Source organism: Falco cherrug, chromosome 1 (genome assembly GCF_023634085.1).
Source record: "Falco cherrug isolate bFalChe1 chromosome 1, bFalChe1.pri, whole genome shotgun sequence".
Taxonomy (NCBI): Eukaryota; Metazoa; Chordata; class Aves; order Falconiformes; family Falconidae; genus Falco; species Falco cherrug.
Genome location: NC_073697.1, coordinates 25,598,026 through 25,618,628, shown reverse-complemented (window position 1 = coordinate 25,618,628; position 20,603 = coordinate 25,598,026).

Here is a 20,603-nt window from a genome sequence, read left to right as displayed (position 1 = left end):
CTATTTTCATGCACAGCAAACCCTTTACAGAAATGCAAACTAGAGTATCAATGGCAATGTCTTCTGGCCTGCGTGCAAGGAGAAAATTGAAGTGTGAATTGCACTGCCTGAGGAGTGCAGAGCTCTTTTCCAAATAAACCCAAGAAACTGTTCTTTGTCTTTAATTTCACTCATGGTTTTCATTAACTCAAAGATAAAATTATTACTTCTGTTCTGTATATGCAAAAAAGTTGTTATCCTTTGTTGTTTTTGTGTAAAACCTACCACCTCTTTTGTTTTAAGGAAGCGTTGTCTCTGCTTTCTTGATCCAGGCAGGTAAGATGTTTGTGACTCTTGTACGTTATTACTCAGATACAAAGAAAGGGTTTAGGTGTCTTGCATCTGTCATAGATGACATAATGATTACAGTGTAACAAATCTTGATATGCAGCAATGGGAACAACTGACTAGAGTTCTGGAGCCCGTGTTTTGACTTGTAATTTAAGAGGTAGAAAGCAGACGACTTGACCTGCAAAAACCCCACAGTCAGCAAAGATAAAATTCCTTTTGTAGTTGCAGAGGGAAGTCAGAAAAGATGAACTATAAATGGAAGGAACACATGTTTTATTTTAAGCTCTTGTGATTTGGGAGAGAAAGAGGAGCTGCTGTTTCAATTCATTTACATGGACCTAGTTTGGGAGCTGTGAGGCAAGTGACTTAAAAGCTGCTGAATTTCTAATGCATACGGTCTCTGATTGAAAAGAATAATTCCTAAGCCTTAAATATGACTATTGTTAACAATATCTGGTAGCCTTCAGCTGAATAAACCCTTTTTTTGTCATCAGGGTCATAAATACAGTTACTGAGAAGCTTCAATTTTCTTGGCATACACCTAACAAGTGATAATATTACTGAGAAATTATTTACTTATCAGCAATATACAACACACAGGAATGGAGACTATCCTGTGTCCCTGTCCAAATCACACAGAAAACTGGTACATGCTAGATTAGTTTGAAACAATCTGTAGGTGCTACAGCAGGCATAAAATTCCCTAATTCCGCTAACCAAGGCTTCCACATCAGTTATGCTGTGGCGTAGCAAAGGGCAAGAGAGAGCTTGAGGCACCCAAGTGAAAAAATTAGAGTTTCTCAGATTAAATTCTGTATGCTTCTCCCCAGCTTCACCTGACTTGTGAGTGACCCAGAACTTTAAATTTCCTTGTGGTCCCACAGGCAATAGGGGTTTTCTTTACACAGAGGAACCCCTTGGACTGCTCTGTCCTCATCTTCTTCAGTGATTGTTCACCAGTATTTTCAGAAATCCTGCCTCCAAACGTGTAAAAGATAATTTAGAAAAAACTGAGCAGCTGAGTCAGTGAATGTGACAACTCCTGTTGGGTTTTTTTCAAGAATATTACATTCAGCAGGAAAGGGTGGTCCTACTTGAGCTTTAGATTTCCTTCAGGCAAATTCTTCCTCTTATTTTCTTATACTTCTGTGTGCAAAATCTGTATGTACTTTTGATCTGTAAAGTGAAAATGTCTCAACATCTTTGGGTCTTTTTCTGGCAGTCTGGGTCTTCAGTGTCATCTGTATTTTGGCGGTGAGACCATCTCTACTATGAAGCTCTACCTGAGGCAACTTGGCTGACTTGAGAGGGCCAAACAGAACTAACTTACAGTTACAAATACCATACATATATGTCTTTCCGCCCTAAGTATTTCTTTATGAGACAGCAAAAAAAAACAACCCCAAGATTTCAAGTTTGCCAACTGTTACACTGGATGACTTCTATATGAGAGATACGGAATAAATGGCTGTAAAGAGAAGTGCAGCCATGAGATACATATCTTCCTGACGAGCTTCAGCAGTGACTGGGTCAGTCCTCTACAAAAATATCCGTCCTCTTCTCTGAAAGCCTAACTCATTCTGATGAGCCCTTCTTCTCAGGAAAGACTTACTGAAATTCGTGTGGTTGTCTGCACCCCTCTTCCTGAGGCTGTTTATGCTTCTAATGTAGAAGCTTTCTAACAATAAATTGCATTCATTTGTTTCTAGAAGTGGTGGGCATGGAAATAAAGTGTATTTTCTGAATTAGCCTTCTACTGGGCAGGTGTTACAAAGGTCACTGTGCAAGTCCTTTTACAAAAGGGTATTAATTAGTCATAAAGTTGCACAAAGTCTTCTGAGAACAAGGATGAGAGCCAGAGCCCTGCTGTGCCACATTGCCACTTCCTCACGGTGCAGGAGATGATGTTCCCTGTTCCTGTATTTTCCGTGCAGCCCATGATTCTTGCAGCAGAGCAGTAAGTTGCAACACCTATACCAGTGAATATTTTTTTCCACCTTCACTGCTGGTGAAATCTCTGGTTTAGAGGTAGGAGAAGTGCCTTGGAGTTCTGCCTTGAGAGGACCTGCCACGTGGATCTCCCTGCAGCACAAGCAAGCGCTCCAGCAGCACACAGTTGTGTAACGCATCTAAACCCATCGCTGTCACTTCTTTCTCTCTCTTCTGAATTTTCTGTTAGCTGGCTTCGTTTCCCCTTGTTTGTCTTTCTAACTGTTCTGAATCCTAGTGTTGTTCATTTAGTACTCTACCCTTACAGCTGGACTCCTAAAATTCGTTAATGGCGATGTTGAGCATTGCTTCAGCAAAAGTCCCTGAGCCTCAAGCAGAACATTTACGGCTGACTCAGGACTCTATTCACAGTTTTCAGCAGTCTGGAGGAATCCAAAATTGCAGTCCTTCCTTTCTGTGCCCTTTGGCCGATTCACAATACAATCAGAAGCTGTTTACTGATCAGGTTTGATGGAAAATATCTGCCTTTGTATATTCCTGGGATTTCCCCTTGTGTATAGCAACTGCATGTGAAATGAAGTCATCTCCAGAAAAGGAAGTAGTATTGGGGGGAGGGAAGGTAAAAAAAAAAAAAAAAAGAAGAAAAAAAAGAAAACAGGATGCTGCCTGAAGCATGATTAGGATGTTCATGCTACTCAATATGCAATGACTTCTTCAAAGAAAAAGTGACCACTGTGGTTTGAATGCATTAGTTGTATTTTTAAGGAAAAAAAAAATGCGGTAGCATTACTCAGGGGCTTTCCAGTGTTTCAGCTGGTATCACTATGTGTTGTCTTTAATATTAAATAAATACCTTTTTTCATTAATCATCATAACTGAAAAGTGATCACAATACATGAACCAAAGGGTTACTCAAACAGATATTTTATTTAATGTGACAAGGCCAAGACTTCCAGGACTGAGGAGAAACAGTAGTTGAGAATAAGGAAGGGACCAGAGAAGATCCCACTTGATCACACTCCATCCCTTACTCCCTGACCTCCTCCTCTGTGCAAGTTTCTATCCCCACAGCACTGCCAAAATGGGAAGTCTATTTTCTAGGTAGCCTTTACCTACTTGAGGGTGGAGGATAAAGTAATGACAGTTTTCCCAAAACTGTTGTATTTTCAAACCTATTGCAAAGCAAAGCAGAACTAACAACCCTGTGCTACATGGGTATTGCAATTCTGATCATCCACCTACTGGTGTAAATTGGGAATAAATGAAACTCTGTAGAGTCATGCTTTGACACTGGATCTAGATCTGAAGAGAACGAGGTCCTGAACTCAGAGGCAGTGAGGTGGTATGAAGCACAACAGCTACTAGGAGATGGAAGAGAGTGCATCGATCTCAAAGTCCTCTGTGTAAATCATCAAGGCATTTTTTATTTTCAGAGTTTCAGCTGTATGGAGGAAAAATCAGTTTGAACTGGAGGTAGAGGGCTTATGTGTATGCTTCTTGCCCCCACCTGAGAGAACAAAAGGTGAAGACAGAAGAACTTGGAGAGGAAGGGGAGTGCAGCCTGCATGTCATCCACGAGGGCCCATCCCCATCACGTGGGAAGCTGGCGTCTTGTGGGGCTGTTGGACACGGAGCAGACTGTGTGTACATTTACATCACGTGGAACCAAGACAGAGTTTTTAGCTCCTTAAACAAAGACCTCTGACACTGGGGCTGAGGGCGAGTGCTCCCAGGTAAGTGCCACCCTGGAAGCCCATCCAGAACTAACAGACCCTAAGGACCTGCTTGCAGGGCAGCACTGCTGGTCAGACGCTGCAGGGACATCAGCGGGCCCTGAGCAGCCAACTCTTCCCCAGGAATTCACTTCTGCTGGTTTATTTACAGGTTAAATACTTGCCCTGCTGAGTGCGTGGAGCTGATTTTTGCAGATTAAGATTTTCTCTTTATTCTGTGGTGTGTCGGTTCTGAGTATTTGCAGTGGAAGACATTGTTTTCCCCTGTTAATAGGTACAGACAAGGATTTGGTTTGCTGTGTTACCCGGGTGTTCTGCTTGCCTCCTGCAGCTGTTACAGGTGCTGGACAGAAGTCAGGAAGGTCAGTTGAGATGGGAACAGGCCTGGGTCCTGTCTCTTCCCACCCAATCCTGCTCCTCAGGAAAAAAGAGCACAGGCAGCACCTCCAGCATGTACTTTTCCTGACTGGTAATGCTGTGAGGGAAGGTAATGGTCTTCAGGGGAACCAAACTAATTTTTCTTCTCACTGGCTCTCTCTCTTCTTTCCTTCATTTCATGTTGTAATTTTGTTCCTATATAAAATTGAAAGCCCCATGGAAAATTATTCTGACTTCTTGGCAACTCCTGCTGTGGAGAACTTCCTTCAACTCCCGTGGATTTTGTAACGCTGATGAAAAGTCAGCAGCAGGTCAAACGAATGCTTTAAGTATGACCTGTTTTGCCTTCTCCCACTCCTCAGATCTGTGATAGCAAAGGAGAATACTTGTGTGACAGGGAGATTTGCACCTTGTTTTTTTTCCATGCACTCACAAGTAGCTCTCTAGATTTGTAAAGGCCCGGTGGTATGAAGACAGAATTCATATTTTTTAAGCCCCTGTCAATTGTCTGCAGTTTTATAGCACTTTTGGAAAGCAGCTCTGTTTGTGTGTAACATTTCTCAGATTTTGTGAACTTGAAATTAGAAAGACCATCGTTCAGCAGTGTAAATCTATGTCTAGCCATCTTGGTAGTTACACACTGAATCATATCTCCTCACACCTTAAGCTTCTAGTGCACTTACAATTCACCCACGTGCTTTGGGGAAAGTGATGAAGCTAATCTTTAACTCTTCAGAAGCAAGTGACTTGACAGTTGAAAGCAGTTATTTGTAATGTGACCCAAACACTTCCTACCCACATGGGTTTTCTTAACCTGAGGTAGATCCTATCTCTGTGTGACTGATCTGTGTACACTATGACTGTGGGTCTGATGTTTACGAAACCACCGTCAGCCAAGATCTGAACTATCTTGAACTGTCATAGTTAGAATTACAAGTGGGTTTGTACCTTTTGGAATTCCTAAGGTGTGTCCTGAACTTCTAAAAGCCCTGATTTCCCTCTGCTGCTCCCACCCTACCCTCTCTTCAGTATTATGCTTCAGTGTTGTCCTTCCTGGGCTTGGATTCTCTTTGAATAAAAAGCATCTTCTCCTGTTTATTGTAGGAAAAGTATTTGTCATTGGGATTCAATGAAAGATGTGAAAATTACTGATATGTAGCACCATTTCTCTTACTTCCAGCGCAGACCTAATTTACTCTTCTAAGAAGTAACATAATTAGAATAAGGGAATTTACCCACTTCAATTTAGCATAAACAGCTGTGTTGACACAGACCATTAGTAGCCAATGCCAAACCCAAATGCTTGAAATCATTAGTGTAGATCAGGGATATAAACCTGCAGCAAGGAGTTTGATTTTCCCCAGCACTTTTTTCCCGGAATGTCTGCCAATGCCTGTTTCTTCTTAAGTCCAGCCTGTTGAGGTATACAGTCCTAGTACAGTTAACCAGGAAACCATCTGTTAAGAGTGTAAGGCACGTACTGGGGGTAGTCACTGAGCCGAACGTTAAACCACACACACAAAACAATAGCCCTTCCCCATTCTTCTTAAATGTGACCGCTGAAGAGCTTGGGAATTGTTAAGAGTCATTATAAGCTTTGATTCCTGCATATCTGGCATCATTTTCATTTCGGAAGTGGCATGCTTGACTGTGCACTGGCTGACAGTCTTTCTTAAGGTTCGTTCTGTCAGTCACACATATTCTTCAGAAAAAAAATGGGTCACTTCTGCAAAATCTCCATGATTTCTGCAGTGCTGGAGGACAAAAACTGCTTGGGTAGTAGGATGTCCTCCAGAAGATTTTTTCATAGGCTTTCAGATAGTAAATGAGAAATGCAAGAGACCTAGGACTCTCCCAATTCATTAGACTTTATGTTTGCATCTACTTTCTGGCTTTTATGAGACTTAAAAAGTTATCTCCTGATAAGACTGGCCTCCTGTATTCTCGTTTTACTGTTCTACTTGAGGCATTCAGCAAAGTTCTGTTCCACCAAATCCACTAAGGATTTGCTGATCTTAAAGGATTTGAGATGCCTTTGAGACATCTTTTTTTTCTTCTTCTTCATGCTCACTGTGTCCTTCCTAGGAATCCTTGAGATGGTCCAAAAGCAGCTCTGACTTTCCCACCACCCAGGAGGTCTGATGGAGCAAACCTTAGAGACTAAGTATTCCTCAGAGCTGGTAGGGAATAAACAGAGCAACACTGTAAGTTCACCATTCACAGTCTGATTTGTAACACAGCCCTGAGAGCAAGAAGTTCCCCAGTTCACCTTTTTTCTGGTATTAGCATCAGATCTGTCACCACAACTAAAAATGTTTTCCCTTTCTCTGAAGTGGATGTAAACAAAACTGTGCTACTTTGAGGTTCACTGCCTGTCATCTTGAAAATATAGCCCTTACGCTGCCTGTAGGCTTCATTTTGCTTTGGAAAAAGATCTTTGCTTCCCTATATCCCCCAAAGCTATCTTTCAGGTTTATTTGGATTCAAATGTCCCATGTCTGACTTCAGAGATTTCTCACTCCCTATTGCAGACAACCTCCTCGACAAACCATTGCATGAACACTCTGGGTTGGAAATACTGATGTTCAATAGCACTGCAGGTATGATCTAACCAGATACTTACTATTGCCTCTTCTCGAACCAGGCGGAGAATCAGAATTTCACAGAAAGACATGAGAGAATGAGGTTGGAAGAGCCCTCTGGAGACACCCAGTCCACCCTCCTAAAAACACGTACGTGCACATGCATGCGCCTTCTGCCTCTTCAAAGTAGGGTCAGCTACAGCAGGTGCCTCAGGACCTTGTCAAGCTGGGTTTTGAATATCACTAGGGATGGAGTCTTTGCACCCCCTGTATCCTTTCTTTTTATGTTGGAGTTTTGTCAGGAGCTCCTTGTTCATCCACGCAGGCCTCCTGCTGCCTTTGCTTGATTTCCTGCTTGGTGGGGTGGACTGCTCTTGAGCTTGGCAGGGAGGCGATACCTGAAGATCAACCAGTGCTCCTGAACCCCTCTGCTTTCCAGGGTAGTCTCCCATGGGATTCTTCTGAGCAGATCCCTGAGGAGCCTGAAGTCTGTTCTCCCGAACACGACAGCTGTGATCCTGTTTTGTTGCCTTGCCCCCTCCTTTCAGGATCCTGAACTCTAGCGTTCAGGGTGCTGCAGCCACAGTTGCCCCTGGTATGATTTATGCTAATAACTTCATTGTTTTGGTGTGGTAACAGCAGAGTGGTATTTCTCAGACCCGCAAGGAGCACCACTACAAAAACTGTAGTCAGGTTTTTGCCAGAACCTGACCCCATGACTCAGTGCCACCTGTACTGATGGGTGATTCATGAATCCTGGCAAAGCAGTTCGGTGGTGACGGTTAGTTTGGCAAGGTATGGCATTCAGAGTTTGAACCTTATGTCCCACCTTGAGTCTTAGAAGACCTCACAGCACAATAACATGGCTGCTTTAACACTCCTCCTACTGCACATGAGCTTCATTGTTGCTTTTGTGTTGACTGCAGGTTTGGTACCGATCGCAGGCGGAGCGTGATGAGCATTTCCAGAGTGACTCTGTGAGCATGGCAGGCCTAGCAAGCTAACACAGGTGGGACGTAAACAGTTTTTTGGGCAATATTACCTTAAAGAGTAATTGCCAAGTGCCATATTCATAGCGTTTGACTGTCCAGCACTTACATATAGTTGTGTTAACTTGGAGCCATCTTTGGTGAAAGCTTGCAATTACACACACGGCACTGCAAAGGTCCTGTACTCACACTGCACCTCTCAGAACTGTTTCTGCAGTTTTAAAACACTTTTCACTGTGAAATGAAAGTCACTTTGGAAAGTATTGCAGATCATAAAATTGCCCAGTTTTGTATGCCAGGAGCGGTGACAGGGGCTCAGGTGCTTTACCTCATTCCAGACAAGTGCTGGTTAGTTGTAAACCACTGTGCGTTTATTAGTTATGTGGATTTGTTTTGCCCTTTAGTGAGGGAGATGTAACAGTGGTTTTGATCGGGGAATGGTTACTAAACCAGAGTTTGAAAATTTCCTTCCAGTTGAAGTTGCAAAATGAGCAGGATGTGCACTTGTTGACTTGTACGTCACTGTTCACCTTTCGCACGAATTTTTGAAGTATGCTATAGAAGTGTGGGAAATGGAACAACTACAGATTACATTTGAACTCATACCTTTTTATTATAATCTTTAAGTAATAAGGCTTGATTTTCAAGGTATGGAATTGAACAGGAAGGGAGAAAATTAGTTGTGGAGTATATTTGTGCAGCCTCATTGAAATTTTTAGTCTTTCATGCCCAGTTTCAAGATAGAGCTCAGTTTACCATCGATTTTTGGAACACTGTCTGCTAGAATGTATATTCAGAATGAAAAAGCTGATGTATATTCTTTGTTGCTCTGGCGAAAACACTCCTGCCATGATAGGCAATAAGATCCAGTCCAACACTTTGTAGCACAGTAGTACTTTCTGTCACATACTTTTTTCATTAGTGTTTTGTGATACTTGTTTATGAAGTTACTAATTAAAAACTGTGTGTCATGTCTTAAACTCACCATAGTGCATTCCGAAAGGAATGCTTGTAATTCTGTATAAGCCAGAGCATGTCCTGCTTTTTTCACAACCCAGTCTGAAAGGAAATGCCAAACATTATGGTAATCGTTTACCAAAACAAATTTCAGATGAAAAGCATGTGTCTGTAGCAGAAGGCATAATAGCAAACAAATTTGGGTTTCGTACACATTTTTTGAGTACTTACAGGATTTGTTGACAGTAAGAAGTGTAAACCAAGTGGCACAAGTTCAAACCATGAATTAATTGCTTCCCTTCTGAAGATACTAAAAATCACATTTTACTATTTAGGCAGAACATTAAGGCCAGTTGTGTTGCACCATGGTGAATTCCTTGGAGTCCCTCCTTATTGGTCTCTCCTTATTTCTTCTCTCAGTCAAAGATATTTCCTAATCATCAACAGTTATTGGGCTGTCTTACTATGGTTTGGACAGATCAGTCCAGAAAGGAATAGTGTTTCTCATCAATGTGCAGTCAAATGAGAATTTCAGTGGAGGACTTTTGGGACTGACTGTGGGGTCTGGGAATAGGAATGGGCTGAGATTTCTGAAGTGCTCATTGTTGCAGACAAATTTGTTTCACTTCAATGCCTGTCATTTTTTTTTTAAGGGTGATACTTTTTAATTTTTTTTGAGGGGGTCCCATTTTATACTCTGACTCCATAATAGCAGTAGTGAAATATCTGAGGAGATGATGTGCAAGCTGCACTGCAGAGGTAGGAACAAGAGGCCAGGGCTGAGGAAGGCACAGTAACTTCTTAGGCTGGCTACCCCAAAGCTGTATGTCTCTAACAACATCCTTAGTTGTAACAACACAGCCTAGAAAATAATTTACTGTAATCCACTGTATGAAGCATCAGGTGTGCTGTATTAGCTGGCAGATAATATCTGAAGGATTAGCAACAATTGCTTTAAAGCCTTAAAGGTGCCATCAAATTAATTTACGTGACACAATAAGACATAATGACATTTTTAGCACAGAATGAAAGCTGTCTTTATTAAACACCTGACTAACATACACATCTCTTCTCCATTTTGTGGGATGTTCAACTACGTTGGCTCTTCCTGGTAGCAGCAATGAGGTGTGCTGCTAGCGCATGTTGGTGTAAGGAAGTGTTGGCTGTCTCTGATAATATGTGGAATGCCTTAACCTCCACAGCAGCCAGTGAGGGTATCAGGTACTTGGCGCTGCTCAGGGAGCAGTCAGACCATACTGTTATTGTTTCTAGTTTACAGCTACTATCACAACTATAGCATTACAGCTAGGGCACTGTGTTGCACGTGTCTGCTATGGTATAAACGGAAAACAAGCAGGCTGCAGGCAGAAGAGCAGTTGCTGCCTAAGGTGAGTCACTCACTGACATTCCTTGTGTCTTTCTAACTGTGAGTATGTCTCCCCTTGCTGTCAATCTGCAAAAGGCAATGGCCATACATTGCATCTTTGCTGCTTTTCAGGGCCTCATCCTCAAGCGCATGTACCGGCCATCGTTCATTTAAAAATTAATCATTCATTGTGGGGACATCCAAAGGCTATTTTCATCTCATTCTTTTACTTGGAGGCAGGAACTTGGTAACGAGTTCCAGCAAGGCGAAAAATCATACCCACATCATGTTGCAATCTCATTGCGTTGCAGTGTCATCCTGGGAGCCCTGTGTAAGTCACTTCTGCACTAGTGGCACGCAAGGAGGATGCTGTCATTTCGTGCGAGCAGTGGTGGTCCCTCTTGTGTGGTAGCAGGGCGGCTCAGCATTTTAACATTTCTGTTAAGTGAGAATGCTTCAGCTCCGAGCAGGCAGCATTTCACCACCATTCAGCCAAAGTTCCTGGCGTAGCTCATTAGTGGGTTCAGAATATTCATCTGTTCCTGTAAGAGGATCAGCAAGTGGATGCATTTGATCTCTCTCTCAGCATAAACCCAGCAGACAGCACACACTTGCAAACGTCAGGAGTGGCAGAGAGTGCCTATACAGAGTTTCCAGCAGCACTTGCAGTCTTACCAGATGGAGTCTTAGAGCCATTGGTGCAGGGCTTATGGCAGGTCGAAAGACTCCAGCACCAGCAAGCACCCCGTTTTCCTATTTTTGAAGAGTATCTAGAATAACAGGCTACTCGTCTGAAGCCAAGCTTGTGCACAAGGAGTAGCAGGGGTGACAGACCTGAGGTGCTCTGCCCACCACCCCATCACTGAGCTGCAGCTCTTTGAAATCAGAGGAGCCTTTCCTCACCCTGCAGCACTCTTGCACAACCAGCAGCTACTTGCTTTTGTCGAAAGCAGCAAAGAGAAGGCCCAGATCACAAAGCTGAGATCGGAATCTGGATCTGAAGCTCCTGTTCCCGTGTGGGTATTTGAACACAGAAATTTTGTCGTGAGGCTCACCCCAAGGATAATGAAACCACTTTGTGAGAAGAAAACATAGATGTGCATGTTTTCTAGCTAGCGTTGTCTGGTATGTGATGTGATGTTAACATTCTGCAGGGTAACAGCATGGCCTTTGATATTCAAGGTTGTACCCCTGGATCTGAGTGTGGATACTTAAATAAGCAGCCTGATTTTCAGGTCTGTAACTGCTGTCAAAGTTGCTGGTTATCTGTGAGAACAATAAAGGCAATTTCAGTATCTTCCTTAAGAATCTCAAAGGTGAGGCTGTAATCCTCAATGGTCATCCCGGAGCAAATTAATTATCTCAGAAGATTTTTTATTTCTTTGTGCTCGACTTCTCTCTAGAATTACATAGCCACATAGATTGAAACTGCCTGTTTCCCAGGAGATGTGTTTGAGTTACTGTGACTCTGTTCTAGAGATTCAGAAAAAGAAACATGCTGAAGTAGACAGCATGGAGGGAAGTTAGTTTACGGCCTTGAGAACTGAGCAGTTAACACTTTTATTTTATGAAAGATTATATACACATTAGAAAACAGGAGGAAAGGATTGCCATTGGGTTATGTGATTGAATAAAGTATTGGAACAGTTCTAAGGCAAAAGGCACAAGAGCAGACCCCAGACAATGCAAGGGAAAGAGGGTTTTCTTGTTGCAAAAGTAGATCTGTGAGTTACCATGTATACTTTGAAGTATGGATCTAGAAGACCTTTGAAAGAAATATCACCTTCATTCTGTCTGTTTTGCTCAAAAAGATGCAAATTACAGGTATGAGCTTATCATTAACATTTTAAGCACTTTAACCTTTTGAAATGGAAACAGAATTTGTAACGCCGCAGAAAAAAAGAAGAGGCTTGCTTTCTTCCTTTCTGAAATAAATATACCTTTTAATCCCCTGGGAAGATTCAAACAGTATATTTCACCCTCATCGCGTTTCAAACAAATAAACTGACACAGAACAAAGAATTTGAGTTGGATTAGGGCTTTGCTCCACACCTTAGAGCCAGGAAATTCAGCTACAGGTGACACACCCATTCTCAATGCAAGCTGTTTTTCTTTTCATAGTAATGCCAGGTATAGGCACTAGCAGAAAGCCAGATTTCCTGCCAGGAGGTGATACAGGTCACACTTCTAATGTAGGATTTGCATGATTTATTTCTGTTTGGAATGGCTTGACCTAATACATTGCTGGGGATTGCAAGGGGCTTATTCACCTCACTGGAGTCACCAGTTTCCCTATCACACTTCCAACTTGCGTAATCTGCTATTTCCCCCCACCCCATCTCACATGCCTTAACAAGACTGCTTAAGTGAAGAACACAACCAAGATTTTCTTCTGGTATGTGATATAGTACAAGCCCCAAGTGTCTAGGTGTCAAAGACCTAGGTCCCACCACCTCTGCCATTTTTACAACATCAAATTATTTTCTCATGTGCATAGTTCACCACTCTTTGGAATTCAGAGGTTTAATAGCTCTGTTTCAGAAGATGTGAAACAGGTGAACATAATAAGCATTTGATAATTTAATTAATTATTTTAAATAATTCTTTAAATATTTAAATAAATTAATTTAATTAATCATTTAATTAATCATTTAAGCATTCGATCCATGGGAATATTTTACTTCAAAAAGCCTGAGGTGAAGCATTATGAGCAGACACCAGCAAGAAGGGGATGTTACAGGAAGTTACCAACTGAGTATATTACTTACTCCAGAAATAAATTCACAGAATCCATTTGAAATCATCTTTATTTAAACACAGATTGCAAAGCAAAACATCTCCCCTTGCTGTTACTTGAGTACCTACATTTAAATAGATCTAGATTTATTTCTAACTAATATCAACATAATGTTTTGGATCTTGAGATAGCAACCAGAAAACACTACAAGGAGTCAGTGCTCAAGTTCATAGCAAGTTGAGAGCAGGTGGGTGTCAGGGCCCAGCAAGGACCAGCTGCTCCCCAAGAGACGGGGAGCCAAGCACCATAACCCCCGGCAGCGCAGGGACCTCGCTGCCTGGGCGCCCTCCTATGGGACTGAGCCAGGTGGGCCGGGCAGCCCCAGAGATCACAGCCAGGGTCAACCACGAGCCCACATTGCCAGGCCAGTTCATGGCAGTTAGGCATGTCCAAGATCAGATCAGAAAGTCAAGTGACAGGTCCACGGTCTGGATCAACACAGTCCATGGCCAGGCAAAGCTGAGACTGAATCGGAGACAAACACTCCTCCACCAGAGTTCAAAAAGACTAAAAATGCCAAAGCCTGACCTTAAATGAGCTTCTGGGCCCGTGGGCGAGGGTGTTTCTGGGGAGGCTCTAGGTGAGGCTCACCAGGGCTGCTGGGGGCGATGGGTGTGCTCTGACCGCAGGCAGCCTCTGTTGGAGTGATGCCCCCAGTGCTGGAAATGCTGTGTTTTCACCTGCTTGTCATTGCTAGAGGAGTTCAACGAGGTCATTAAATAACTTGGCTGGAAGTACTGAAGCGGCAAAGCTTAGTAAGACTCAACAGCCTTTCTTCCTTCAGCTACAGCCTGCAAAAAATGGAGTTTCAGCTTAAAAGACCTTCTGTGGCTTTTCTGAATGTCTGATTTCTTACCCAGAACTCCTGTACAGAAATAAAACTCAGGCTAAATCATTCCTGAACAACAAAGGAAAGATACAGAAGCTTTCCTTCCAGTTATGGCAGTAAAGCCCTTTATGAATCTCTTTGCCTTCCATCTTCAAGTGACAACTGAGCTTCAGAGACATATCCCCTGGTTTTTTTTTAATTGCCTCCAATGCATGCCGCTCAGTGTAAACAGTCCTTTAGTGCAATGCTGTGAGAGGCTGCCTGCTCAGTGCCAGACACCAAAGGGATTTTAAATCACAGGTGCTTGCTCTGGGCTTGATCTTGTGTCCCTTGACAGCAGTGGCAAAATTTCCTGGTGGTGTGTTTCATGGTCCAGTTGTTGGCTGCAAATGCCTTTGGATTTGCAGAAAGCTTGAAAGCGTGATTTTCAGAGTGCATCTTTGCTTCTTTTTGTAAGCCAGATATATTTGAATCTGAAAGTAGGTATCCAAACCCACGTCATTGTTTCAAAAAAGCCTTGTCTGTGGATTTCACCATTCCTTATGTTTTTAATATTAATACTTTTCTCACTAGTGATGATGATTCCTACCAGATTTATTCATATTCCCAAGTGAGAGGTGTTACATAGAGACAGCTTGCTACTATTAACAGGCATTGCACAATTTTTTTTCTAGGGAAATTGCTTATACTGTTGTAGCAGAAAAAAAAGAATGAAGATGTATTCCCATCACCAACATCACACACAATGAGATTAAGTGTCCAAACATGGACTTAAATTGTGTTCTTGAGAATTGCTTCAAACAGGAAGAGAATAAACTGATGCCTGTGTGATTTTCAGAACTTGGTAACAAAGAAGCACTCATATTTTATTTTATACGAAACAGAATAATTTATGATACTACATTGAAAGTAACCTGCAGCAACGAGTTGCTGAATGTATACACAAACCACCCAGGAAACAGCAGGGTGCTGCCTGGGTGACTGAGCCTTCTCTTTCGAACACAAGTGCTCCATTGTATTGTCAAGTCTGTTTTGGAGTTTGTGCTCGTAGTGTTTTGCTGTGTTGGCTTCAGGCACGTTGGCCTGGTCTTGACAATAGTCAGATTATCCATAAGCATCATAACTGGTGAGACATTTATGAATGAGATGTGCCATTCAATGGCCACAGTGAAAACAGCATCTAACAGATGGTGAGGGTCTAATTCTAGGAGAAGTCCTCTCAACAGAATCCTCTTGTCGCACTAGTCCCAGTATCACTCCCTGTCTTTCACATAAAGATTTATTTGCTGTCCATTTAGCAAGAAGAGCAACAGGATAAAAAAATAAAATAAAATATCTATACTTCCTGCAGGCGATCCAGTGCTGGCACGCCTCCTGTCTCAATCATTTTAGGTGCTGTCAGATCCAGCAGATAAGAGCTCAGCCCTATATACCTGATTGCAGCGTTCAATGGGATACAATGTTTTGTCTCTTTGCAATCCAGAGCCTCATTAATCTGAAAGCTGAAAGAAAGGAAATATTCCTATTTACAACAATGGCAGAAGTAGCCTCTTGCACTTACGACAGAATGGGCTGGGGTGGGTGTATCCATTTCTTGTTTTGTCCAGGATTTAGCATTTTTGGTCCAGATTTTTTCCTTTAATAATAATGTAGCTTTGCTAGGGATGTTGGTATTTCTTTTTGGAAGTGCTTCACTAACAACTTCAAGCAAGCAGGTAGCTGTAGTATTGTTTCAGCTTCTTTGTCCAGGACCAGTTATCTTTTCTGTCATCAAACCATTGTAGGGCTTATAACCAAAACCAGACATCTCATGACCTCTTTCTGTGCTTCGTTCTTGTCCAGGAAGGTCTGCTGATGCCCCTGAGGATGGGATGGACCCGTTTTCTGCTGCAGATCTGCCCCCGCAGCCTGGGACCCAGCGCAGGGACCCCTTTGGCAGGGAAACCCTCGGTGTGGTAATGCAGGTGAGTCAGCTGGCTACTGGCGAGCTGTGGAGTGTGCATGAGACACAGGTGTATCCCAGTCCATCCCTTCCCTCCCTCTTTTCTGCCCCAGGTCACCACAGTAAATGTAGCACAATAAAATGTAATTGCAGTGCTTCTTAAGGCAGTCTAATTAGGGAGTCGGGTTTTTCCCCGTGTATCTTTTAGCCAGGAGGGGTTTATATACGTGGTAAGGCAGCAGTACCTATGCATGAAACATCGAGGAGCCACTCGGAGGTTCATCCCACACCGGCTGTTCTCTCGGGTAAGGATTCCCAGATCCGACGGGGCAGCGGCCGCAGCCCCCGCTGGCTGCTCGGTGCGCCCAGGCAGATCCACAGCTCCACCTGGTGGCCAAGCCCGACACAGCAGCCTCTTGCCACGGCCCTCGGAGCTTGCTCTTAGGGATAGTCAGAGACAAGGCAACACCGAATCCAAAATCTGTATCCCTAGCCCTGCGCTGCTCATGCGTATCCAGTTCGTTCCACCTGAGCGACTGCTTATACACGAGAGCGTTTTGCTGGTACCTGGAAGTGACCACTGCCTTGTGCCTGAAGTTGTTCCCCACAGTTATCCCTTGCTGTAATCACATATTAGTATTATTAGATATGATCAAAAGGTCGCTGATGGGAGACTTGATTGATACATGCTGTGCCATACTTAGGCTGCGGGTGGAGTGTTTCAGAGGACAAGGAGAACTCTTTCCTCTCTGTACGTAACAGCTCTTTGAGATGGAAGTTCACACCTTCCTGATGCCCTTCATGTCAGAGCAGAGGTCCCAAAGCAGCTCTGTGGGACCCAGGCCACCTCTCTCCAACAAGAGAAATGTCCTGCCTTCTGTTTCTAACTTTTTATTCTTCTGCATGAGTAATTTCTCCTCTCCTTTCTTAAAGGACTCTTTGGTGGTGGACATTGTTGATTTCCTCCACGGAGCCAGCGTGTCCCTGCCACTTGGGATCCTAGCAGGCATCCTAGCAGGTCCTGAGCCATGGCTTTCACCAGCAAAAGCTGTGTCAACCTTTCCCTGATATTCTAGGTGTAGCCCTGTGTTTGCTGACTCTATCCTTTGTACTTTTTTCCTACTGATTTGCCTGGTAAAGGCATCAATTTATTGGTCTGTGGTTTTCCAGACTTTCAGAAGACTTACCTTTAAAACCAGGCCATTTTCAAATCTGATACCAAAGGCAGGTGTAAACGAGAAGTTTGGCATCTGATATGTTTTATCCCTGCACATAGCATGCTAGACTCAGTATTCATGTCATGTTTCCTCTGTTTGATCATTCTTCAACCCTTGGAAGCCACCTTTCAGTCTAATAACCCCCTTAACACTGTTTAATTACATGGGCCCTTAAACATCTTCCCGACATAAACATAACAGTTCTTTTTTCTGCACTCCAGAGTCAATAGAACATTCTCAAAAGTGGTAACTCTGATACACAAACACTGACAGCTCTAACAGTGGAAGAGCAAATTCATCTCAGCTTCACCAAGTTAAATACAAGGGTTTTGTCAAAATGAATTGTCAGCCCACGAGCTGTGACCTTGGGGCTATACCGCCTTGTGGTACTTGCACTTCACTGCACCCTCATTATCAGCCTTACAGGGCAGGCACTGCTCAGTTCGGAGGTGTTTCCCCGTGTTACGGTGTTGCTGACACCAGTTCGATACAATTATTGGTGGTTAGAATTGTGGTTCTTTCAGTTCTTTAGAGACCAGGAAAAAGGCTAACAAACATGTCATCAGAAGCATTTGTCGTTCCAACAGCCACAGAGAGGTGAAGTACTGAGAGACAAGCCCAATGTAAGCGAGGTGGTTGGCATCCAAAATAACTTTTATTAATATACCATCTTTACGTGGAACTTTTGAATGCAACAGCATTTACTTAGTTTATGTACCAGAGAAGGCTTGCAATAACTTGTTTTTCTGGAAGGAGACTTAGTGGAAAACACAGCTAAAGAAAATCAAACAAGATGAGGATAGACAAGCTAAGTGAGAGCTGGCAGACATAAATTTTACATTCACAAGAACTTCTGACAAAATCCAAGAGCCATTTCAGTTTTCTTTCAGCTGGTAAATTAAGTATAAAAATACACATTTTGTAAGGCAAACTTAAAGTTATGAAATTTTAGTTCTAAACAGCATTCAAACAACTACTGCATTAATTAAAAAAATTACTGCACTCCTGAAAATGCTTTAACAGCGTACCATTAAAATTATTTTGATTCCACAGAGGCCCTGGAAGCTTGTAAAATATAAGTGTTGCAGTGACATGCACAACTGGGCCGTAGATCTAAGTTCCTGGATACAAAAAACACAAGGCATGAGGACGTGGATATTTAAGGCTCAGGCCTTTTTAATTACTTCTGCCGTTGTGTTTGCTTTTTGTAGGAAAATAAGAAAAGCAAACAAAACCAGTTTAAATTAAGATCTTTGAAATATGTCTTAAGATACAGTGCCAGGCACCCAGGGAGATGGAGCAGAGCAGCATAGCCATGACTCACGTCGGGTCTCTGGTGCACGCTTTGCTGCAGAAGCCAGCAGGGGCCAGTGGAAGCTCACCAGGCTGGGCTACAGAACACCTGCCACCCAAGCCCAGCTAGCGGTGGCAGGTCCCCTACCCCACTGCTTCCCTGGCAGAAGTTTAGCTGCTCAGCACACCCCTTGGTCATCTTGCTTGCTAAAAGTCTCCTCTGGTACCTTAACAAGGCAAGCCGAGCAAAACCAGAGCTTGTAGCCACAAGGAATCAAGAGTCCAAGTACCACACAAGGTCACAGCAGTGAAGCAGAACCAAAGTAAAGCTAAGAAATCCATCCACAAATCACAACCAGATCACCCAGTGATTGCCTGTCCAGTCTAGAGTGACAAGAAAGCAATCCATTCTGCAGATCAGGATCAGTAGGGCACAGATACATCTGCCGCTGAGACCAAAATCAATACTCTTCCAGCACGACCCAGAGTAACTCCTCCAGGCTGAGCTTAAATAGGGTCATAGGCCCATGAGTGGGAATCAGGGGGTGAGGAGGTTCCCCATGAGGCAAATCAGGGTCATTAAGGTGAATCGGTGCCCTTGGAGTGCAGGCACTGAAAGAGATGTTTCCATATTGCAGCATGCGTGTGTCATTGCTGTATGAAGTCCGTTATGCTGGGAAAAAGCATATCCTCCACCTGGCAGGGGCTTGCTTGATGGTGGGGAGAAGATGAAGCAGAAGGATCTGACTCCAGAGGAATGTCATCTTTGATGAAATTTCAGGTAACAAAGGCAGCTGTCTGAGGACAGCAGAGACAAAGGACAGTCTCTCTTGGAAAAGCATGGTAATTTAACTGCAGATCTGTGGTGGTCTATGTCAAAAGAGCGATGCCAGGCTTGAACATTCACATCGAAATGTAAAAATGGTTGTGGATCTATGAGTCTTCAATTTCAGGGTATTTCACTAGATATTCCTATGAAAACAGGCTGAGAGAGTTGGGGTTGGTCAACCGGAGAAGAGGCAGCTCCAGGGAGACTTTACATCGGCCTTCCAGTACCTAAAGGGGCCAACAAGAAAGCTGGAGAGGGACCTTTACAAGGGCCTGTAGCAATAGGGCAGGGGGGGAATGGTTTTAAATTAAAGGAGGGTAGATTTACATCAGATATGAGTAAGAAGTTCTTCACCATGAGGACGGTGAGGAGCTGGCAGAGGCTGCCCAGAGCAGCTGTGGATGCCCCATCCCTGGCAGCGCTCAAGGCCAGGCTGGACGGGGCTGGCAGCAGCCTGGGCTGGTGGGAGGTGTCCCTGCCTGTGGCAGGGGGTGGGAACTGGAGGGTCTTCATGGTCTCTTCCAACCCAAACCATTCTGTGGTTCTATGATTCTATGATATTCCTTAACTTTTCACAGCAGTGTCTGAAATTTATTGCTGTAAATGAAGGCTTGAAAATTCGGTGCCATCTCTTGCAGCATTACTGAGCTGACTACTACAGGAGTGCACAAGGCCAAAGAGGATCTGTGCAGATACCAGGCGTTCTGGGAGAGGAGCATTCAGCTCCCTGTCCATATGCCTCCAGTAATAGCTGGACATTTACTGCTCAGGTGCGGTTTCCATTTCTGCAATACCTTTTGCATAAAATTTCATGTCTGAAATTGCTTCCATTCCTGCACCTGTTAGAACCTGTGCTCTCTGCACAGAGCTGGATGAGCATACCATCCGACTTACAGTCCTAAAACCACTCCTGTTTCTTTACAGCTTTTTAGTTGATTGACCCTCCTCTCATTGGAGACTGTCTCCGCCACCCAGCAGCCCATGGTTTCCTGCGGTGTGGATCACCTCTTGCAAGCGTGGTACATCTTCCCTGTGCAGCATACGCTGTAGAAGCTGGGACAACACCATCCCCGAGGCTGAATCTGCATTTCCAGTGGGCAGCTTGTTCAGATTCTTCACTTGTAAGGACATGTGTACTGGCTAGAAGCAAGGTATCGCCCACAGGGCTGAGAATGACAGTTTCAGATGGAGCAAATTCCAAACTGGAAGACACACCCTCCGAACAACTGCACAGGGAAGGATCTTTCCAGAATTTCAGCATCTCCTAAACAGCTATTGACTTGTTTTTGTCACTTTCACAGGAACAAGCAGAGTTCATAATCCAAATCATATAGTGATTTTCTGTACTGCCATGTTCCATTTGCCTCCTTTCTCATCTGGCTTTGATTTTCCAAAGCATTTCTAGACTGGA